This window comes from Chlorocebus sabaeus, chromosome 2, assembly GCF_047675955.1.
Source record: "Chlorocebus sabaeus isolate Y175 chromosome 2, mChlSab1.0.hap1, whole genome shotgun sequence".
Taxonomy (NCBI): Eukaryota; Metazoa; Chordata; class Mammalia; order Primates; family Cercopithecidae; genus Chlorocebus; species Chlorocebus sabaeus.
Window position 1 is genome coordinate 28,799,669 of NC_132905.1, and position 24,934 is coordinate 28,824,602.

The window sequence follows — 24,934 nt, forward strand, 5'->3', positions numbered from 1 at the left end:
TCCTTTTATAAATTATACAAGTAACATTTTTAAAAAATTCAAAAATTATAGAAATATATAGAGTAAAAGTCCATCTTTATTCTTCATTGAAACCTTTTCTCTTTTCTAAGTTCTCTTCTCTGTGGATAATATTTTGGTATAATAAGCATACATATAAATATGCACAAACACACACATATGAAAATAACTGAGAGTAGTATAATGAATACTTTGGCATTTATAGAGAACTTTTACAATGCATTTAGAAGTGGATACACACATGTGCACACATCCATGCATATGAAATAGAAAAGAGGATCACATTATGTGCAATTTTTTTCCATGTGCTTTTAAACAACTTCAAATTGACATTTTTTCATGTCCATATTTATTTAATTTTGTGACTGCATACTATTCCATTCTATTGATTAAGGTTATTTCCATTGGTCACTTTTAAAAATAACAATCATTTTTACAGGTATTTTTGCACATATGTGAGTATTTTAGTAGGCTAATGGCTAAGTTAAAGTTAATTTTTAATTTGACTAGCAATGCCAAATTGATTTCCAACATTGTGGAGTAGGAAGCTATTTTCCTACTTCCTCATGGAACATTGAATATCAGAACTCTTTTATAATTTTTGTAAACTTTATAAATGTTTGTTGTTATTTTTAAATTGCATTTCCCCAATGTGAGTTTGAACATTTTTTCATACATTTACTCACCATTCATTTTTTCTTTTGAAAATTGCTTATAGACCCTATTCCCATTTTTATTTTTATTGAGTTGTTTGTTTTTAATATTGATTGATGGGAACTTTGTATGTGATGGATGTCAATCTTTTGTCCAATATTTGTATACACACATGTATATTTTTGCCAGAGGCAGCATAGCATGCTGGTAAGCAAGTGAGGAGCATTGGCTCTGAGTTTGCATCTTGGTTTCACCACTTGGCAGTTATGCGATCTTTGACAGGCTATTTAACTTCCCTGTATTTCAGTTTCCTCAACTGTGTAAAGTGTAAATGGAATAATAATGGTATGTACCACATATTTAAATATCATTTATTTATTCCTTTTCTACTCATATGAATGCTATCTTTATTATAATATTTCTGGCTGTTCTTATGCATTTACTCTTAAAGATAGCATTTGAAACTGGAATAGCTTCATTTAAAATTACCCTTAGAGTTTTAATAGGGATAATGCTGAATAGGTAGATTAAGAAAAAATTTAAAACTTATAAATGTGAGACTTCCCATTTCAAGCCATGTTACTCACTTTTTTATGTTTAGGTTTATTTTTCTGACCTTAAATATGACTTTTTAGTAACTTTAAGGTTTTGTGGGGAAACAGATATTATGCTTTTGTTGTATTTTGAATGGTATCTTTTTGTTGATGTCTCATTGTTGCTATATTGAAATGATGGTTTTTGTATGTTTTGTTATTCCTAGACATCTTGCAAAACTATTTCTTTAATGTGTTTTTATTTCATTATTTTAAATTTTAATGTGAAAGGATTTATTTTTTTCTAGTATTTATCAATGTTTTGGTCTCTTTTTATAGGACCCTCAGGAGTATTTCGAATAATGGGGATTTGTGGAATTATTGCCTTGCCTGTGATTTTAATGAGAATAAGTAACATTTTTTTTTTTTTTTTTTTGCTGTTGCAAATGGAAGGATTTTATTTCTTTTTTAAGACTGAATAATATTTCTTTTATTATTATTATTATTATTATTATACTTTGAGTTCTAGGGTACATGTGCATAACGTGCAGGTTTGTTACATATGTATACTTGTGCCATGTTGGTGTGCTGCACCCATCAACTCGTCAGCACCCATCAACTCGTCATTTACATCAGGTATATCTCCCAATGCAATCCCTCCCCCCTCCCCCCTCCCCACGATAGGCCCCGGTGTGTGATGTTCCCCTTCCCGAGTCCAAGTGATCTCATTGTTCAGTTCCCACCTATGAGTGAGAACATGCGGTGTTTGGTTTTCTGTTCTTGCGATAGTTTGCTAAGAATGATGGTTTCCAGCTGCATCCATGTCCCTACAAAGGACACAACTCATCCTTTTTTATGGCTGCATAGTATTCCATGGTGTATATGTGCCACATTTTCTTAATCCAGTCTGTCACTGATGGACATTTGGGTTGATTCCAAGTCTTTGCTATTGTGAATAGTGCCGCAATAAACATACGTGTGCATGTGTCTTACAGTCGTTGGAAAAGTATTTGACAGACTATATTAGCCACCGCTGTCTAAAAAATTAAAAACTCTCAGGGAGTTGGGAATAAGTAACATTTTATCACTGGGTTTGACAGTTTTCTTGAAGGCAATCTGTCAAACTTAGGAAATGTCCTCTTTTTCCCAGCTCCCTGAGAGTTTTTAATTTTTTAGACAGCGGTGGCTAATATAGTCTGTCAAATACTTTTCCAACGACTGTTGAGATAGTGTATGTTCTGCTCATTTATTCTGTTAATCCAGTGCTTTAAGCATGCATGCATTTCCTATTACTACAACATTCTTGCATTCCTACAGTAAACCTTCCTTGATCGTCATGCATTGTTAATACTTTAAGATGTTGTTACAGTAAATTTGAAAATATTTTATTCATTATTTTTATTTGCATTGAGCTTAATGTCTATTCTCTTTACTGGTGCTCTCTTTATTGGGCATAATATTAGCATTTGTCAAGCCACATGTAATGATTTAGGAAGGTTTTCATCTTTTTAGTGTTCTGGAATAGATTATAAATGTCAAAGGGATTATTTATTCATTAAAATTTTTATAGAAATCCCTACCCATAAACCAGTAAGGCTTGCTGTCAAATTAGGGAATATAGGGATGCAAAGACTAGATCTTTGATTTTCATCTCAAGTTCTTCAATAATGTTGATTTTCTAAGCTGGGCATGGTGGCTCATGCCTGTAATCCCAGCACTTTGAGGGGTCAAGGCCGGCGGATCACCTGAGGTCAGGAGTTTGAGACCAGCCTGGCTAACATGGCAAAACCCCATCTCTACTAAAAATACAAAAAAGTTAGCCAGTCATGGTGGCAGGCACCTGTAGTTCCAGCTCCTTGGGAGGCTGAAGCACAAAAATTGCTTGAACCCGGGTGGCAGAGGTTACAGTGAGCCAAGATCATGCCACTGCACTCCAGCCTGGGAGACAGAGTGAGACTCTGTCTCAAAATAATAATAATACTGATGAACATTATTTTGGAGAGCCCCATTGTCTTCATCTACTCAGATCATACACAATCACTGGTGAGGAGGCAGAATTTTGTCACTAGGACAGCAGTCACTTGACCCAGAATCCTCTACAGATTCCCTCCAGGGAGCCCTTCCCATTGGCTCTTTGCTAATCATTTCATGTTTTTTAGTTTCCTCAGCAAACCCTTGGTCTTAGCAAGAGTCTTTATTCCCCTATTATAATTATCACCCTAACTACAGGCAAGAAAAGAAAAATAATCTACCACTTATATCAGTCAACTATTGCTGCTATAATGCTACGTTATAGATTCACCCACACATTTAGTGGTTACAATAGTAAGCATCTGCTCTCATGCTTGGGTTCTCGAGTTGACTGCTATTGACTCATTTAGAATATGCTTGATTGGGCAGCTCTATTTCCATATTTATGTTCCAAGACTGAAGCTCTTGGCTATGATGGGTTCAAGTTCACTCCACGTTTCTTTCCAGGGCCTAGGCTAAAGGAGAAGACATAGCAGCCCATGGGACATGTTTGTTTCATGGATGATCACGATTGCCAAGAAGATAAGCCAACATACAGGTTATGCTATGGCTGCTAACAACTTCTTTTCCAAAGTAAGTTAGATGGCCAAATCTAGAATCAACGGGTGGGGCAGTTCACTCAGTACACTAGACAGAGGTATGCATTTATAACTTAATTGAGAGGAAATGAAGAATTGGGGTGAATTTTTAAAAATCTATGATACCACTGAGAGTATTTCCTTTCTAGTTTCTCTCTGCTTTGCCCATGCTTCCAACCCTGGTGAAATCCACTGCGTTTAAGACCCATTTTCATATTTTGTCATCCAGCTTTTCTATCAGAAAACACTCATCTTTGAGTGGCTCTGTCTTAGTAATGAATCAGAACAATGACTAGTAAGTGAAAATTTAAAAATAACCATCAGTCCCCATGTGGTCTTCACAGAAACAGAGCCAAACTGTTGTTATTTAACATAGTTCAGTGAGGTTCTTGGTTTATAGGTGAAAGCAATAAACATGTTGGTTTCTTTTCGTTCCTCATTTGTTCTTCAGCAACAGCAAAGGGGATTTTCATTAAAGGGATCCAATTCCAGTTTAAAGATTCAGTCTGCAAAGTTTAACAAATAGTCTCAGTTTCAGAGTTCATTTTAACTGCCTCTAACCTTTTACTAATTAACTTATCTTCTTTCCTTCTAGATGCCAGAAGAAGGCTGTTGCTATTGTTTTTCTCCGTGCTTGAGGATTTTTGTCCTTTGCAAAATAATCTCAGAGTGTATCATAGAAGCAACTGATGCCCCAATCTATACCCCTCAGCCAAATGTGTGGATTCATTGCAGTTGCGCGACACATCCGTGTCTTTCTACCTCAACCATCTATGCCTCTCTGCCTGTGGGGCTTTCCTGACAGTAGAGGAGTTTGCTCTGCCTGTATGCAGGGCAGCCTAGAAGTGTAATGGGTTTAATTTCCCCAGCAGCAATTTTCAACCAGTGAGAAACTGGAACTGGTGCAAAAACAGTCCAGCTTCCCTATCCCTCTTTGGGCCACACTCCCAGAAAGCTTGAGATAGCAGTAACCTGCTCCCTTGTGCACACCTTTCATTGGCTGTCTTCCCTTTTCTACTTCACTCCTCACTCCCTTGTTGCACTTCCTGGGATCACCTCTCAAACTATCTGGGGCATTGTGACAAGCATCTGTAGTCCCAGCTACACAGGAGGTTGAGGTGAGAGGATCACTTGAACCCAGGAGTTCTAGTCCAGCCTGGGCAACATAGCAAGACTCCTATCTCTTAAAAAATAAAATAAAATACATGTATCTACATCCTTTTCTCAGGATTGGCTTTTGAAGGAGCCTAAAGTAAGACTGTAAGCAGGAAACGCTGAGAGCTCTCCCTAAAATGCACAAAACTCAGAGAAGCTAAAGCAATAAAGCAACTTAATTTATGTGTAGATAAAAAGTGTCTCGGAGATGGCATTGTTCTGTCAGAGCTGGCAAGTTAAAAAGCAGCCAAATACAAAAAATGTGCACAGAAGAAAAAGAAAAACACTCATCCAGGTGTTGGTCTGTGTTTAAAGCACAGAGAGGTGCAGTTTAGTCTTAGGCTTCTTCTGTACCCTGGTACATTAGTCTGTTCTCACTCTGCTATGAGGACATACCCGAGACTGAGTAATTTATAAAGTAAAGAGGTTTAGTTGTCTCACAGTTCAGCATGGCTGGGTAGGCCTCAGGAAACTTACGATCATGACAGAAGGGGAAGCAAACATATCCTTCTTCACATGCCAGCATCAAGGAGAAGTGCCACGCAAAATGGGGAAAAGTCTGTTATAAAACCATCAGATCTCGTGAGAACTCACTATCATAAGAACAGCATGAGGGTAACCACCCCCATGAATAAGTTACCTCCCACCAGTTTCCAGTTCTAACACATGGGAATTACAATTCAGATTACAATTCAAAATGAGAATCTGCGTGGGAACACAGCCAAACTATATCAACTGGCTTCTTCCACTCCCTAACTAGTATTACCAGATCTTTTCTCTCTATGGGTGCCCCTTTCTCTGACTATTGCCCAAAAGGGATGAATATGGTCCTTTGCTCATTATTTCAAGAACAACAGATTTGCATGAGACTCATGTGCTTCTGAGAGTTGATGTTGAACCACTCTTGTGTTGTAGCTCACATCCTCTTGGCCACATTTTTACAGCAACCAGCTTTGTGATAGTGTCACCGCCAGCACCTTGCATCAGTTGCAGCACTTATCTCTTGCTTCTCTGTTACCATCTGTTAAGATGCCTTCTGCAAACTACTCAGCCATTCTGAAGCAGGTGCAATCTTTGAAGTCCAAGATTGTGAACACCTTCTGGGCCAACATGACCAATGGTAGAAGAGAGCCAATGGATCATCCTTCCTCTCATTTGTCCTTCTGGTGGACAATTCTGAAGTGTATTCTGTGTAGTTTCTCAGAGTGTCCCCTGGAGAACTGTGTCTCATTTGCTCACAGCATTGTTCAGATTAACACACCTTTGTGGTTTTACTTTTTCCTGCATGTACACACTTGTGTCCAACCCAACTTTCTGGGGAACACTATGCTGCTTGGGTCCACATTTCCCTGTTTCTCCCTTTCTAGTGGCTCCTCACACACCCCTGGACCAATTGTTCTGACATCAACATGGTCTCCATCCATAATGGTCTCCACCCTTAAAATGAACAAAGGGGTAAGGTTTAAAAATGAGAGTCTTGCTGCTGACTCACTGCTCTGAAGGTATTAACCATGTGTAAAGTTTTGAACAAATGTTTATAACTCTAACTTGTTGAATACTTGTTGACATACTTGTTGAATTTGTTAAATTTTAAAAAACTTCCTGATTATACTTGTTAAATTTTTGAGAACTCTAATTCTTCCTCAAAATTGGTCCTTCATTCATTTCCACTTCTCTTTGGAATGTACAGTATTTACAACTATGGCTGCAGATTTTTGGGGGGGGTGGTTATTGATTCAGAAAAAAATGCTTATTAATATGTCACTTGGGCAGGCACTATTTAGAATACAGAGTGACTAAAATGCAGTTGCTACAATTTAAGGATAATCTAATGATGAAATAGGAAAAGCTTTACAAATAACCAGAGCAAGTGAAATACAGAGTATGATCAGCATAATGAATAAAGTGTTGACATAATACATAATACATGAAGTCCTAATACATAATGTTATGGTGACAAGAGAAGCCCATCTGGTCAGAAGCATAGACTGTTTTTCGGTTGGCTCATGAAGGATGCTCCTCTTGGGCTGTGCTGAGACTAGCAAAGGCAATTGGCGAGTTTTTGGGTTTTTTTTCCACAATGACAAAAATGTTTGTATTTGGTTGGTTAAGACATTTTGAAGAAACATTTTTCAATGTAATTGTTAAGAACATTTTGATGGCTCTCAACATCTCAAGCGCCAAGGATATTTCAACAAGTTTCAGTGCTGTCATCAAACAGCATATTTCTCCTTTCCAAGGTTGAGCTTTTAAGAGTTATGAGGTCTACTTTTCCTGAGGTCATGAAGTCCTAATACATGCACTTTTGAAGCATGATGACTCTTCATGCCTCCTGGGTATTTCTGCTTCTTTATGAGAATTTCATTGTTATTCATGTGTGGATGACAGTTTGAATGACCTAGAAAGAACAAAACATAAAAGTAATGATTACATAATTCATGCCTTCTCTAATTAACTTATGTTTTATTTTCTAAGAGCTGCAGATGTTATATTACTCATAAAAGTCTGTTCGTATATTATTTATGCCACACGAATAAAATGTTTGTTAGCTTGAAACACTTAAGCAAATTCTCCAGGTTTCTTTAAATTAAAAAAGCAGGTATGAGGGTATACTAACCTTGTGTCTTTTGATTTTCTGTATTCTGAAGGCTTGACATCCAGGGCCTTGCTCCTGCCTCACAGGGTTCACTAATTTCTAGAGATAGTAAGTCAACAACTCTCCTGCTAGCAAACCTTTCAAATGCAAACCAACCAATTCAGAGCCCAACACTTCCTTATCAGGTCCTTCTCATGCACCAGTCTCTCCACCTGCCCAAATCTCCCCAGGTACCAGACAAGGAAGGATGAGCCCTGTGCTCAATATTATTTTTATAAGATAAGCACATACACATTTCACAATAAGTCTAAGAAAAACATGGGAAGAACAAATATCAAGCTCTGAACAGTGGTGACCTCAAGGGCAGAGTATTAGAGAACAGATTTTTGAGTTCTCCCTTTCATAGGATTTTTTTTTTTAATGTGAGAATATAGCACATTTTTATTTTTATATTTTTTTCACTATTTTCAAATTTTAAAAAATATAAAGAGAACTGGTGAAATTAGTTTACTTAAGCACATACTTCATAGCTTTGTAAATATTTTTATATCCTCCAAAGTTTCAGTCTCCTTTCTAAAATAAAATGAATACAATTAAATGAAATTTTCTCCTTGTAATTACGCCTGTAAGACTGACAAAAGGTATGAATTTGGTGGGCAGGAGGAGCATGCGAATTATGGTACCAAGTTGGGAAGAAGGAAGAACACAGAATTCTATCCTATTTTTTCATTTTAAATTAATGCCATTTGGAAGGAGAGGGGGACAATCACATTGAGGGAAGAGACACCCTACTGTGTTTTCTTTGATTTGAGGTGCATAAATTGGAAGTAAATAAATACTGTCTTAAAAGTTTTTTATGACACTCTTTTGAAAGACATATTTGAGAGTTCTATATATTGTCTTTCTCCCCTCAGCCCCACCTGTCCCTCCAGGGATCTTTGACATTTAAGGTTTTAGGAAACAAGGCACTTGAATCAGGAACTGAGAAAAATGAGAAAATAAGAACACTGAGCCAGGATCATGATGCAAATAATTTAGTGAGAGCCTTAAACAAAATTAAGAAGAGACCAAAATGAAGAAAATAGAATGAAAAAATGACCAAACTGGGTCAAACATTTGGATATATTTTTAGTGTTTATTTTCAAGGATTCAAGTGGTATTATCTTTCAACCCTGCAACTTCTCGCTGTGGCTGCATGTGGCATGTGGAGATTACATCTGGAACAGGATGAGGCCTGCTATAAATGTGAGGCCTGAACCCTGCCCCTCACCCTCCCCATGGCAGGCACTGATGGACGGACCTCATTAACTCCTCCATCACTGAGAAACACAGAGTGGAAGCTGTGAGTCCACTGCACTATGCATGTGCTTAGAAAATGTCCAGTATTCATTTCCATATTTCTTACGATAATGAGGCAAATTTTATCTCACTTTCATGAAGTAATAAATTTAAAATGAAATTAAATGAAATAAAACATTCTTATCTGTTGGGGAAGCTATGAGCAAAACCCAAGAGAAACTGTTACACCTTTCTTGTGTGGGGTCAAAGCAGTGCAGTGAGGAAGTGATGAATGTATAAAGTATTTTCACTTTTTAAAACACTCGTCTATGCTGTGTAAGTGTCTCTAGCTTAGTGTCTCCTAAATTGACATGCACCTGATAAATGACTATTGATTGAAAAGATAAATGAACAAATATATGATGCAATTTTGGGGAGGAGGGGATCATCTTGTTAGCCATCCAAGAGGACTGAAAATTCATGTTGAAGTAGGTTATTCAAATATTAGTTTAAGTACTATGTACTTGTAGGGAATTCCTTATTCCTACTGGTTATCAAAGAAAGCCGCACTAGTTATCATGACAGACAAACAGATCAGCACAGCCATGGTACGATTCTTTTTTTTGGCAACATTAAATGCTTCTGTGTCTCTCATTACTTATTGGAAACCCAAATGTGGTTATATATATCCATGTTGTAGATAAAATGAGGGATGACTGTGGTATTTGAAACTGGCTTCCTTCAGCTGTGATCGTATAGTGGTTAGTAGTCTCCATTGTGAAACTGGCGTTCTTCAAACTTAATGGGAAAATCTAATTACCACTCATAATAGAACCCTTACAAAGATATTAACCTTGATGCTTTGATCTAAAAATATTTAAATATTTAATTTTTAATGCAATTCTCTTAACATTTAAAACTAATCTAGAACATGCTAGGTGTTACAGATTCCCAAAACAATGAAACATGGCCCTGACCTTGTGAAGCTTGGGGTTTAGTAGAGGAGTCAGGGCTATATATACTATCACAATACAAAATAGTGCTATACTTAGAGGTATGAACAAAACAATATTAACTCACACAGGTGGTGATGATATAGGAGTTAAGAAAAAATTATTTAGGCACATAGTGAGGGTATGGAAATCCTTGGTAAAGTTTTCCTTTTAATGAAAACCAGCCCCCAAATCATTTTCTTTTCTAACAAAGAGCAGCCTGTAAAATCGAGCTGCAGACATAGACAAGCAAGCTGGAAACTTGCACAAGTGAATGCTAGTAGTTGTGCCAAGAGGAAAAGTCTACCTGGGACTAGGCATGTTCAAAATGGTGACTCCATGTTCCCTTCTTTTGCCAGCTATGCGTATAGCAAGGAGCAGACAAGATGGCCCCAGCCAAATGAAAAGCTGATTTGCATAATAAGATTAGGGTGGGCTGGCCAGCCTTCCCTGTGCGCTATGTAAACATCACACCTGGTCCAACCAATCTGTGGGCCCTAGTAAATCAGACACTGCCTCCTCAAGCCTGCCTATAAAATCTAGTGCAGTATGCCACAGGCTGGCTTTTCCCTTTCAGGAGCCCCTCTGTCTCACAAGAGAGAGAGCTATTCTCCTTTCTCTTCCTTTTAGCTAGTAAACCTCCACTCCTAAACTCCCTCTCCCTGTGTGTCCCCTTAATCTTCTTGGGGGAGAGGCAAACCTTGGGCATTTACCCCAGATAATGACACAGATTCAGTGAGGTCACTAAAAAGGAGAAATTTTAGTTTGAACTTATTTATTTATTTATTTTTAGTTTCAGTCTGTTTTGGAGTTCACTGGTTAAAAAAAGAGAAGAAATGAATAAGTGAATAAATAAATGTAATTCCTCTAAGAGACAACAAGGGCAAAGGCAGAGAGGAATTTAAAAACATGGTGTCATAGCGCACTCACTGTGCAGTAGCTGGAAATAGAATACAAATCATGCATTGTTCTTCAATGTCAAATTACTGAAGGCCGTATGGTATCTATTTGGCTTGTTTAAACTGCGTTTTCAAATACAAGAAACAAAACAAATTGTATTTCAACTTACTTGCTTCTTTCTTAAGGAGGAACCTACCTACCCTTTCTAATCTCCTTGTCTAGAGGGAACAAACAGGTTTGCATCAGCAGCTATTCTGTTGGTGTAATATGCATGTCCAAAAATAGCACCAAATCAAATAGTTTTAATCCTCAATTTTCTTAAATAGCTGGATATACTGGATATTTTTCCAAAGTAAATCTAAGTAAATATTGGAAAACAAATACATATACCAACATGGTATACTTTGGAACTCTGAGTGATAGTCCATGGGGTAGCCAGGCAGGTGTAGAAACAGATGTTGCCCAGCACAAGGTCTCTGGGTGTGTTTCTTCCAGCCTCCACCCATCATCACTCTGGCTGGACTGCTTGATCATCAGCCTTTGTGTTCTACTCATGATTGTGCCTTTTATTCTTTATTTATTTTTTATTTATTTCTTATTTTTTTGAGACAGAGTCTCACTCTGTTGCCCAGGCTGGAGTGCAGTGGCGCGATCTCAGCTCATGGCAACCTCCGCGTCCTCAATTCAAGTGATTCTCCTGCCTCAGCCTCCCGAGTAGCTGGGACTACAGGCACCCGCCACCACACTGGGCTAAGTTGTTTTTTGTATTTTTCGTAGAGACGGAGTTTCACTGTGTTAGCCAGGATGGTCTCGATCTCCTGACCTTGTGATCCGCCCGCGTTGACCTCTCAAAGTGCTGGAATTACCGGCGTGAGCCACTATTCTTTGTTTTTCTCCATTTGTCTTACTACAAATAAATGTATAATCTAATTTCCCAATAAGCCCATATTTTTTAAAAAATCAAATATGGACATACAGACAGTTCAGAAAGGAATGAAACGAAAAAGGAACTTCTCTCCTTCCTCTGCAAGTTTCTTTCCCAAAGAAGTAATTGGTATCAATTTCTTGTGAATGCTTCTAGGAAGCGAATGTGTAAATATGTGCTACATTCTGTGACTGGAGTCAATCCTGGGAATTCTGTTTTTCTATACAATCCTCAATATCAGGAAAAATTTCCAATTTATTTGTAGTGTGCAACATACTTTCTTTGGGTAGTTTTAGGTTCCTCTCTGTTTTTGGTTATTTTTCATTTTCAAATTTTAATATTGTGTTTTTTCCTTTTGGTGACTAGGTTCATTAGCAAGTTACTTATAGTTACTACTTCACTCTTAGTTACTTATTTTCAATCTATTTACCCACTTTGTTTCCTAATTAATTAATTTTGCTTTTATCTTTATTATTTTCTTCCTTTTCTTAGGTTTATTTTGTTATTATTTTCTAACTTTTGGTCTTGAGTACATAAATTCTTTTGTTTTTATTCTTTCCTGCTAGTTATATAGATATGCAAGGCTAGATATTTTTCTCTGCTTTTAATTTCTAATATTTATTGTTTATAATAATTTCTAAATACTTTGCAATTATAATTTTGATTACTTCTTTGATCTTAGACATTTATGGGAAGAAAATTACAAATTTCAGGGTGGTTGTAGTTTTCTCCCTGATTTTCATTATTATTTTTTATGTTTTGTGTGTGGTTGTGTATGTGCATCAAGAATGTAGTCTGTACTATTTCTGCTTTTCCCCTAATATACAGCCAATTGCTTTATAAATATAAGTGATTAAAGTGAAGTATATTCTATAAGACTATAAAATGTAATATATTTTCATTATTTTAGCTTCAATTATTTTGTGCAGAATTTCAAATTTTTTCTTATGTATATTTTTTTTTCTAGCATTTCTTGAAATTTATGGTTTTGTCATTGTTTTTGCTACGTTATTTATTGTTATCTTATTATTTAGGTAAATGCGTGTTCTAAATGTTTCATCTTTATGTGTTTAAACTCTTTTAGACTCTTCCTTGAATTCAAACTTCTCTGACATTAGTATCATACTTTCAAATTTGTATTAATATTTTCCTGGTCTGGATTTGTTTAAGCTTTGAAAGTTTTTACCCTTTCAGAATTTCTCTATATTATCCGTGTTTTATAGGATATGTGTTTGCTACTTTTTTTTTTTTTTTTTGAGATGGAGTCTCGTTCTGTCGCCCAGACTAGAGTGCAGTGGCGCGATCTTGGCTCACTGCAAGCTCCACCTCCTAGGTTCACGCCATTCTCCTGCCTCAGCCTCCCGAGCTACTTTTTAATTTAATTTGTGAAAATTTTTTATTCATTTTAATGTATATCTTGACATGTTTGAGAGCAAAGTTATATTTAGACTTAGTTCTGTCATCCTGACATCTTTTCTGCTTTCGATACTATATATTCAATTGAACTAGCTTTTGAATCTGCAAACTAATATTCATTTTAGTTTTTTGTTTTTTTTTTTTTTTCTCATTTGGATTCCAGCTTTTGGTACTGGCAGTGCTATTTGAACAAAGCATTTTGCTACTTTGTTTTTGCTGCTTCTTACGTATACCTTCTTTCACTATTTAATTTTTACTATGTACAAATTTACTAGTTAGCTAGTCTAAGCTATAGGACAACGAGACAAGAAATTCATTTGCTAACTTAATTCAAACACATTTTGGAGTTTCTATAAATGTGCTTAAGTCAATGAATTATCTCACAACTACAAAACCACTGTAAGTTTGATTAAATCTAGCATGAAAACAGCAGTTTCTGTGGGGGGAAAAATTAAAAGTTTCTTAGAAAGCACTGAGATATTCTAAAAAACACTGCACCCCCAGCATTAGTTGGCACAACTCAAAAGCAGTAGCTAAGAATGATAAGTAGATATTACTGCTTATAAGCTTATGGGTCAGCTGGATGTTCTTGTGATCTCACCTGGACTCCCTCACGCATCTGTGGTTCACTGTGGGTCAGGTATGCAGCTCTGCTAAACTCGGGGGCCTCTCTCTATGTTTGGGAGACAGGTGGCTATAGCTGGTCCAGGCTGGCCTCCCCTGGGATGGTTGTGATCTGCTCTTCATGTGCTCCCATCCTCTAGCAATCTTCTGAAACTTGTTCCCAAGATGCTGGCAGGACTCCAACAGAAAGGGAGCAGAAGTGCCAGGTCCCTTGAGACCCAGGCCAATCTCAAGCTGGGTCTCTCGAGACCCAGGTTTAAAACTCTATTGGCCTTGCCAAGTCCAGAGGCCAGCCCAGATTCAAAAATGGAGAAACATAGGCCACCACCCTCTGCAGGGAGGAGTTTGTTGTAGTGTCACATTGTCAAGACCACAGGTACTTGAGGAATTGAAATGCTTTGGCAATGGGCGCTCTATACACTGCTACTTGGAATTAGAATCCTTTTGTCTTCATGCTACCCTCACCCTGACTCATGCAGCCCAGGCCTTGTCAGGGCCTGGAGCATTTTTCATTAAAATGAAGACTGTTTCATCACTTTAAAAAGATAGAATGAAGTCTGCTGTGTGGCAATTCATCTGGGGGCTCTTATTAATGTGTTGTTCTGTGACCTATGTCAGTATGTTCACTTTGAAGTTTCAAGATGATCTCCACCCTAGGATAACTGAAAATGTGTACATACTAATTTATGAACTTTGCAAAAGACTATGGTTTTCAAACTAAAGACAAAATTGTTGGAGAAAATTTATATTTATTCACATTTGTATTTTATATTCGTGTTTATAAAACATATATTTAAGAAAGTTGAATTTTATACATAACTGCTCATTGATTTTATTATAGTCATGTCTATTTTCAGGGATTGTATTTTTCACTGAATGATTAATTTATATCTCTGAGATCTGTGATATATAAACACAGTTCCATGATTCCACAGCAGTTTTGTTTATATTATTTTTCTCAAGCATACTGTAAGTAATCTCCAGTTAAATGAATCTAGGTGTAAGGAACATAACACCTAGGAATAAAAAGTCTTTCCAAATACATTGCTTAAATTTGGCAGGCTTACTTCAGAAACATAGTCTTGTGTGTGTGTGTGTGTGTGTGTGTGTGTGTGTGTTTTAAGACAGAATTTTGCTCTGTCATCCAGGCTGGAGCGTAATGGTGTGATCTCAGCTCACTGCAACCACCACCTCCTGGGTTCAAGTGATTCTCCTGCCTCAGTTTCCCAAGTAGCTGGGACTACAGGCGTGGTGCCACCACACCCAACTAATGTTTGTATTTTTAGTGGAGATGGGATTTCACCATGTTGGCCAGGCTAGTCTTGAACTCCTGACCTCAAATGATCTGCCTGCCTTGGCCTCCCAAAGTGCTGGGATTACAGGCATGAGCCATTGCTCCCGGCCTAAGTCTTGTTTTAAAATAAATCTGCGCTTGGCTCTTTTGAACTTGTCAAAACTACCAATGACATGAAATCACTTATTATTATTTGTTATTATTATTAATTTGTTATTAAATAAAATTCCTAAAGATCAAAATTCAAAATGAAAAATAAATACAGGATATATGTCTCAATCATTTATTTCTTTTCTTTTCAGCAAACCATTCACACAAAAAGTGAAATGGAGAATTTTAGCAATCCTTAAGTATTTTAACAGGGCTACTTCACTGAATTTTAGTAAGTCTCAAGATATTTATTGAGATAATTATCACATATATTAAAAATGAGGAAAAAATTACTTGATTCAATGGGATATTTCCTTTGTGGTCAATATCTATTAGGTGGTATTATGCAATGGAAAATTTGAAACAATTATTGTGTACCAAATGATTCATTAAATGATTAGCTAATTGATCATATTTATTATAATCTATTTCAGTCAATGGTCTCTAAGGATGAGAATTAATATAGGAATGCCATTAGCCATTTATAAATGAAAATTTTTGCTTTATTCTTAATGACAACTGACTACTAGCTAAAGGCAAAGTACATTAAGTAAGTAAACCCAGGAGAAAAAAACTAGAATCTATAGAGACTGTAGTCTAGACAAATTGCAGTTATGTAATTTCAAAACTACCTAACAATGTTTTAGTCAACAACCACATATATGACAGTGGTCCCATAAGATCAAAATGAAGCTTAAAAATTCCTGTTGTCTAGTGAAATCATAACCAACACAACATCACAGCACAATGCATTACTTAACGTTGTTTGTGGTGATGCTGGTGTAAACAAAGCTACTGTGCTGTCGGTTACATGAAAGCATAGCACATACAATTGTGTGCAGTACATAATAATGTATAATAATAATAAATATGTCACTGATTTATGTATTTACTATACTACAGTTTTTATTGTTGCCTTAAGGCATGCTCCTTCTACTTATTAAACAAAAAGTTAATTGTAAAACACCTTCAGGCAAGTCCTTCAGGAAGTATCCAGAGGTAGGCATAGTTACCATAGAAAATGACAGCTCCATACGTGTTATTGTTCCTGAATATCTTCCAGTGTGCAGGCAGAAAACAGTGATCTTGATGATCCTGACCCTGTGTAGGCCTAGGTAAATGTATTGTTTATGTCTTAGTTTTCAACAACATAAAAATGAAAATAGATTTTTTTCCAAAAATATGGATATAAAGAAAATATTTTTGTACGGTTGTATGCTGTGTTTGTATTTTGAGCAAAGTATTATTTTTAAAGAGTTGAAAAGTTTTAAAAATTAAAAATGTTTAAGTTATAACAAGCTAAGGCTATTATGGAAGAAAGAAAAATATTTTAAATGAATTTAGTGTAGCCTAAGTGTACAGTGTATATGAAGCCTACCGTGTACAGTAAGGTTCCAGGCCTTCACATTCACTCACCACTCCCTCACTGAGTCAGCCACAGCAACTTCCAGTCCTGCAAGCAGCATTCATGGTAAGTGCTCTTTACTGGCATATACCATTTCTTATCTTGTATACCATATTTTTACTGTACCTTTTCTAGGTGTATTTATGTTTGATACCTCTGTGTTACAATTGCCTGTAGTGTTGAGTGTAGTAACTTGCTGTACCGGTTTACAGCCCAAGAGCAATAGACCATACCATATAGCCTAGGCATGCAGTAGGCTACACCATCTAGGTTTGTGTAGTACACTCTATGATGTTTTCACACAATGATAAAATCACTGAACAATACATTTCTCAGAAATGTATCCCCCTCTTTAAGTGACATGTGACTTTGGTTGTATACATAAGGATATCTATTTTATAATTAATATTTCCAATTGTGTTTTCTGATAGTATCTCACGTGATGAAGACAGCAACCCATTAGTCAGTTCAGGCAAGTTTTACTAAATAACTATATAGACTTGTGAGTTTACATGACTTGGCCTGAGTTCAGAGCCAGTCTGTGGTTGACTCATTTTCCTTGCAACAAAGCCCCTGTTCTCTCTACCAAGACAATACTACATTTGGCCTCATCTGTGTGCACTTCTGGGAGAGCTTAGCCATTATCAGGGATGATGGAGGAAGAGAAAGAAACTCAAAGAACATATCGTGGAACAATTTCCAGCCTTGAAAAATGGCCATAAAAAGAACTCAGTTTCCAAACACTTCTTTCCAGTAAGTGGACCTGATCTCTGTTCAATGGAAGTCATTAAAAAAACTCAAACATTTAAGAATATGGACTTCAAATCCTATATCAAACTTCACTCAGGCAATGTTAAGCCTGCATTTTATTTTACATAAAATAAGAACTATTTAATAATATTAATAGTGTTATTGATTATGAAAAATTTTATTCTGTTACATTTTATGGGTATATTATATTATTGTTCAGCAGATATATATTCACCACCTCCCTCCATGACTTCTGTAGACAGCATGCACTTCTTTGCCCCACTGATGTTGAGCCCAGTCATGTGACTTTCTTCGACCCATGGAACATAACCCAAAGTGACATTGTGCCAACTCCAAGCCTACACTGTAAAAGTCAATATGTGTCCCTATGTCCTTCTTGTGCTCCAGCCATCCATCACAAAGAGAAGATCATGCCTCACATAGCTGCCAGTTCAAGAAGGAAGAGGGACCTGTGGACCAGGCATTGGGCCCAACCTGCAGCTTGGAGCCCAGACCAGCCACATTTAGTTTAGGTCAGCTGAATCTCAGCAATGCATGGTGAAATCATTGCTAATAAGGCTGGAAAGATAGTGTCTAGAAAATTAAGAATACCAGATTAAGTTATTCACAATTACTCTATTTTGGGTGAGTGAGAATTATTACAAGTCTTTGAGCTAAATTTTGCCAAGATTATTCTGGCAACAATGTGTAGGGCACAGGGCCAAGACTTCAAATGGAGTCTACGTCTGTAGCTCCCAGAGAAGAAATAAACCATGCCGTTAGTTTGATGCTAGGACTTTTAGCATGCATGAGGCAATGTGAAGAATAAATGGGCTTTGGGAAGAACTCATGCTTGGAAATTTACAGCATGATGGCTTAATACCCAACAGAAATAATGAACCTGAATCTCTGAGAATATGGTTGTCACCTCGTTCAGGAGTCTCCCATAAGAACAGTCACATAGTAAATATTCTGCAATTGTTTTATTTTGTCTTTACTTTGGTATCTCTTGATAAGAACCTTCAGGTTAGGCTTTCAGTTCATTGTTGTGTTTTTATATTTGAACAATCTTCTTAATAAAATAAAATAAAATAAAAGTTAGCTGGGTGTGTTGGTGCGTACCTGTAGTTCCAGCTACTTAGGAGGCTAAGGCAGGAGAATCTCTTGAAACCGGGAGGCCGAGGGTCGCAATGAGCCAACATCGCACCACTGCACTCCAGCCTGGGTGACATAGCAAGACTCCATCTCAAAAAAAAAAAAACAGTTTTCAAGATTTATCCATGTTGTGGCATGTGTAAGAATTTCCTTCTTTAATGCTGAATAATATTTCACTGACTGAATACACTACATTTTGTTCACACATTCATTCATCAATGGACACTTTAATTTCTTCTGCCTTTGGTGTTGTGAGTAATGTTGCTATCAACTTTGGTGTACAATATGTACACCAATATGCTTTCAATTCTTTTTGGTATATGCCCAGAAGTGGAACTGCTGAATCACATACACTACTTTTTAAATTTTGTGGAACTGGCATGCTCTTTTCCACAGTGGCTGTACATAAAGTGGCTGCACCATTTTATGTACACAAGAGTTCCAATTTCTCCCATTCTCAACAAAACTTATTTTCTGCTGCTCTTTAAAAATAGTAATCACTCTAATGGGTATAAGGTAATATCTCACTGTGGTTTTTATTGCGCATCTTTTCACGTCATATTGGCCATTTGTATATCTTCTTTGAAGACATATCTATTGAAATCCTTTGCCCGTTTTTTAATCAAGTTTTTATTTTTGTTGTTGTTGAGTTGTAGGAGTTCTTTATATATTTTGGATATTAATCCCTTGTTAGACACATGATTTGCAAATCTTTTCTCCTATAATGTGGGTTGCCTTTTTACTCTGTTACTTGTGTCCTTTGATAAAAAGTTTTGAATTTTGAAAAAAAATTCACTTTTTCCCTGTGTTTTTGGTGTCATACCCAAGAAACGAGTGACAAATAGTTCATTTACTTTTAGCAAATTCTGTCTGATAAGTCAAAAAAGATTATTTACAATGCAAAACAATTAGATTGGTTTTTCACATTCAAAACACAGGATATTAAAAATAAACAAAATCGAAGTTGGCAAACTCTGGGACTTTATTGAAACTTTAACTTTTGAAAAAACATTACTTTTTTTTTTGTTTAGTTAATTACTTTACCTGAGGTTTCTAGTTCATGTTTAGTTCATGGATGCTTTCAAATGGAAATAAAATGAGAACTCTTTTGAAGTCTACATCTATGTGTTATGTGTCTTTGTTTTGTCAAACCTCCTAGTAGAGTTAATAGCAAAGAATAGCTACTCAATATACCCTTAAAATAATATTAACCCAGGTGGTACTCTTTGATAGTATTTACACCATATATTCATTTTATAGTTGAACAAATTGATATCTTGGGAGGCAAAATAATCCAAGTGATTAATACTGAATATAAAACAGATACCTTGCTTGTACATAGAACAAAAATACTTGGGTTTAGATGTTTAGATAGCCTGTCTGAACACACAGGACAATGGATACCTGTGGGATGTAGGTGTGCATATCATGTTGCACTTTAATTGTGAGCAGGTGGTGCAAGGGGGACATGAAGATAAATGTCGGGCCCCCAAGAAAATTTATTCTAAGAGTTTACCCTTAGTCCTATAAGTGCTCCTGAAAACTCTCACCCTGCCCCTTGAGGCTTCCCACAACTCATGCATTTCCCAGGTATTAGCAAAGTATAGTGACAGATGCTGAGAAACCATCTGTGTAAATTGCCATCTTGGCCGACCAGGTGTCTTTTCTTCCCCCCTCCCCCCGCCCCAAGATGAAGTCTTGCTCTGTTGCCCAGGCTGGAGTGCAGTGGTGCAATCTCGGCTTACCGCAACCTCCCCCTCCCAGGCAATTCTCCTGCCTCAGCCTCCTGAGTAGCTGGGATTACAGGTGCACACCACCATGGCCAGCTAATTTTTGTATTTTCAGTAGAGACAGGGTTTCACCATGTTGACCAGGATGGTCCTGCATTCCTAACCTTGTGATCTGCCCACCTCAGCCTCCCAAAGTGCTGGGATTATAGGTGTGAGCCACCGCGCCCGGCTGGCATCTGACTTTTAAACTCATTTTGTTTGACAACATTTATAGTAGTTTAGGCCTTAAGGGGACTTCCAAGGCATTAGTTTCATATGCCCTTCTTTTCAGATGGAGAAAAAGAGGCCAAAGGAGGCAGTCACTTGATACAAATAAATGGCCAGTAAGTGGTGTGATCCAGATCTTAAAGGGACTCCCAGATCCAATGCTTTTACTGTTATCCCTCTGTATTCATGGGGGATTGGCACCAGGATCCCCAGTGTTGCCAAAATCTAAGGATACTTTAGTTCTTTATATAAAATGGCATAGTATTTGCATTTAATCTATGCACATCCTCCTGTATACTTTAAGTACTCTCTAGATTACTTATAATAGCTAATACAGTGTAAATGCTATGTAAGTAGTTGTTATACTATATTTTTAAAATTTATGTTATTTTTGTATTGTTTTAAAATTTTTTTGAATATTTTTTCATACATGGTTGGTTGAATTAACAAATGTGGAATCCATACATAGAGAGAGCCAACTGTATATTGTTAGAAATGTCACCAGAGGCAGAAACAAAAAAGGGACTATAGATATGCATTCCAGGAACTGACTTTCTCCTTGTCTTCTAGAAGCTTGTTCACCCTCAGCCTTCCACAAAGCCAGAAAATCTTTGGCTTCTAGCACTCTGACTCTCCCAAACCTACTAATAAAGCCATGAGGATCCTGAACATGGGGACTTCCTTACTCCAGCCCCAGGGCCTCTTTAGCTGAATCCACTGCCACCAGAAATGTGATGACTGGACTCTTTCCCAATTTTCTCCACTCTCAGCTACCTTTGATGAAGGGGGCTTCATTCTGTAAAGATTAGCATAGCTTGCTACTGGAGGTATTCCTGTTGCTGTATTCACAAAAAATTGTATTGGCAAGATTGACAATTTTCTAAAATGCTCAAATTTATCTGACCTTACAAATAACATCCACTGGAAAATTATCAGACATCTGTGAGAGTCATTTTGGGTTGAATTAAATTTTTGATGTGCTGTGAAATTGGGTCAGTGCATTAGAATTACATTTTAATAGTTATGAATGCACTCATAAAATGTTCTTCCATGCAAATTGGCAACACTCCCAGACTTGAGGAAGCTTTGAAGAGATGAATTTCAAAATTCCTGATTAGCAAATATGTGCAAGAAGTCAGAAAAGACACATCAAGAATTTTCTAATAATGTACACAATAAATTCTAGATTTATCTTACTATTATGATCTTAAATGGGGTATTTGCACTGAAAAGGCAACATTATTCAACGCTTTGTGTAGAAAGCAGGAAATTTATAAAAGGAGAAGCTGATCTTTCTTCTTAGAGTTTGTGGTTCCTGTGAAGTCATTATACTTAGTCAACTGTTTTCTGGATTGCTTAACAGAGTAAAAATAGGACAAAGCAATGAAAGTTGTGGAGACTCAGATTTCTACTGTATGTTATAAAGAACTTCTTAACAACGCACTGCCTTGTGAGGGAAAAAATTGCAGCTCATGCAGAATGGCTAAGCAGAAGGTGGACAACTATCTTTCAGGGATATTATAGAGGAGGAGTTTCCAATCTTTTGGCTTCCCTGGGCCACATTGGAAAAATAAGAATTGTCTTGGGCCACACATAAAATACATTAACACTAATGCTAGCACATAAAATACACTAACATTAGCATATAAAATGCACTAACACTAATTCTAGCTGATGAGCAAAAGTTGCAAAAAAAATTTCATAATGTTTTAAGAAAGTTTATGAATTTATGTTGGCCCACATTCAAAGTCGTCCTGGGTTGCAGGCAGCCCACAGACTGTGGGTTGGACAAGTGTCTCATAGAAGATACCACATAATATTGGATGAGAAGTGGACTCAATGACTCTCAAGAACCTTTTGATTTTAAGAGTGGGCTGGCGTAGTCTAAAAAATAGAGCCAAAAGATTCCTGGGTTGCCTGGTGGAATCACTGATAAGTAATAAGTCTCAGAAATGAATTTTCACCTAACCGAATTTATAAGTTAGTAGTACTAAACTTACCTTTCTGGAACCCACATAGAAACTAAGGGACAGACAGCTTTGGATGCAAAACTAACTCAAGTGGAGCTGGAGGAACCTGGCAGGTTACACAAACTTAAACACCTTGCAGGGCCAGCAGGTCCTCTGAAGCCAGGTATAAGACAGGAGTGTAGTGGATGTTGAGGACCAGCTTCAGAACACGTTCAAAACGTAAAGCATTTTTGATTTCCTTTCTTATCAAATCATTGCCATCAACCCTAATCCTTTACATTAGGAACACATAGGAGATAAACAAGAGAACTCTGGAGCAAATGGCCAAGACTACACAAGAAATCTTTGTTGGGGTCCAACCATGGCCCATCCCCAGTGAATGTTAGCACAGTAGAGTGTAGAGTTTTCTTCAGTTTCTAAAAGCTTACACAAGGCAAAGGTGAATGTTCACCTCGGTGCCCTTCAATTTCATCACATCCTGCATTCACATCATGTCTCTTTTCCACACTCCTCTTCCTTACCCCTTCCCCTGAGTTCTTCCCTGTGATACCTGACTTCACCAGTGCCTCATATGCGGGACCTATTCTTCTGCCTCCTCTGAATCAACATTTTACCTAAGTTACTACTTCATCCCTCTAGACCCTCTACATATGTTATGGAGTAAAATAATGGCAAGATTTAAAGACAAATAGAAACATACTCTGGGTGCCTCTTCCAAGATATTTGCATAGTAGTCAAGTTTTCTTATAACTGAAAAACCATTTCATTAAATACTGCTTCCGTAATTGTAAATTCCATGCAGGTAATCAGCAGTTAAGGGCAATTTTTTTTTTTTTTTTTTTTGAGACGGAGTCTTGCTCTGTCGCCCAGGCTAGAGTGCAGTGGCGCGATCTCCCGGGTTCATGCCATTCTCCTGCCTCAGCCTCCTGAGTAGCTGGGACTACAGGCGCTCTCCACCACACTCGGCTAATTTTTTTGTATATTTAGTAGAGATGGGGTTTCACCGTGTTAGCTAGGATGGTCTTGATCTCCTGACTTCGTGATCTGCCCGCCTTGGCCTCCCAAAGTGCTGGGATTACAGGTGTGAGCCACTGTGCCCGGCCAGGGCAATTGTTTAAGGTATTCTTCGGTTGTGCATCCCCCGTCCCACCAGGTAGGTCAGCCCCTCTACTTCTGTGCATAAACCTGGAAATGATGCAATGGAGATGATTTTAAAATCCCTTACTACAATCTGTACTCATTCGACAAAATTTAACCAGTTTCTTCTGTGGAGGAGTTATTGTACTCTTCAACAAGCAGCATTACTGATCTATGGATAACATTATTATACTAAAGCACTTTATTTTTTTTTCTAAAAGTTTATGCATTTATGGCCTCTGAGGTTAAGCCTATTATTTTTACTTCATTGAGTATGATTTTGCTACATTTTTAAAGGAATTCATTTAAGTGTTATTTGACATTTAGACTGAAATGATTTTTCAGTTTGTTTGGAAGAAACACTTTTAAAAAGTTAAGAAGTCAGAAGTCTACAAGTCAATGGAGATAAAATATGAAAACAAGGACTTGGTTTTAAAAAGTTGTAATCACAACTGCTAAAATTAAGTCAACTTACTAGAACCTTCTGAAAACAAACATATATGCAAATACCGTAAAATATATGGATTATACCACAAAAACCCAAACACAGGGAACCTATGATAGTCATTTTTTCTGTCAAAAACCAAGGCAAAACTGGTTCTAATTTGCTTCCATTGAACCAAAGTTGTGAAATAGAATAGGGATGATCAAAGCAACCATTTTCTCAAACTTTCTCTTATGCCAAACCTTTTAGCCAAACTGCTAGAGAAAATTAAAACCGAAGTTTCATCCTCTTTTTTCCTTTGTCTAATCAGTGCTTGGGAGAGAAAATAACATAGGTAGGATTCCTTGGTTTACTGGATAATCGAGACTCTCAGCTAAAAACAAAAACTTTTGTAGTATTTATAGAGGATGACAACTCCAGTTTTGAAATCTAGAAGGCAGTGATTAAAAGAATTTGTTTTTCTCCTCTCCTCTCAAGAATGTATCGTACTTGCATTAAGAAGGAAAATGAAGCTCGGCGTCTAACATGCTCACCTTAAAAAGTACCTCTCAGCCAGGTGGGTGCAGTGTTCTGGGAAGTCTTCGCATGCCTCCACCGCAGAGAGCTCCGCGCTCTTCAGAAGACGGGACCACTCTCCTTGGGCAGGGAAGACCCTGCTCCTACAGCTGGAAAATGGACCGGAGGCAGCTTGGAGCTGACTTTCTTTGCGCCGCCTGCCAAAGGCTCCTCAGTAGCATTGCGAGAATCCAGGGCCCAGATTCAGGGCTGGTTGAAGTTACAGTTTTTTTCCATCTCCGCTTTGAAAATACAGAAAATGACCGAGATGAAAATACCAGTGACAGCCATTAAATAAAAGATAATAAAAATGGCCAAAGCAAGCATGAGATCCACAACGAAAATAATCAGTTTTGCCAACATGTTGGCATTTCTT

General features: G+C 37.2%; 1 long non-coding RNA gene across 1 annotated transcript; it reads right to left on the minus strand.

Moving 5' to 3' along the window:
* Window positions 1–1,991: 1,991 nt before the first annotated feature.
* Window positions 1,992–24,934, minus strand: LOC103246547 (uncharacterized). The gene is made up of 3 exons (XR_502465.3): window positions 24,537–24,934; window positions 18,422–18,544; window positions 1,992–7,367 (listed from the first exon to the last, which is right to left on the minus strand). It is a non-coding gene; the product is annotated as an uncharacterized lncRNA (long non-coding RNA).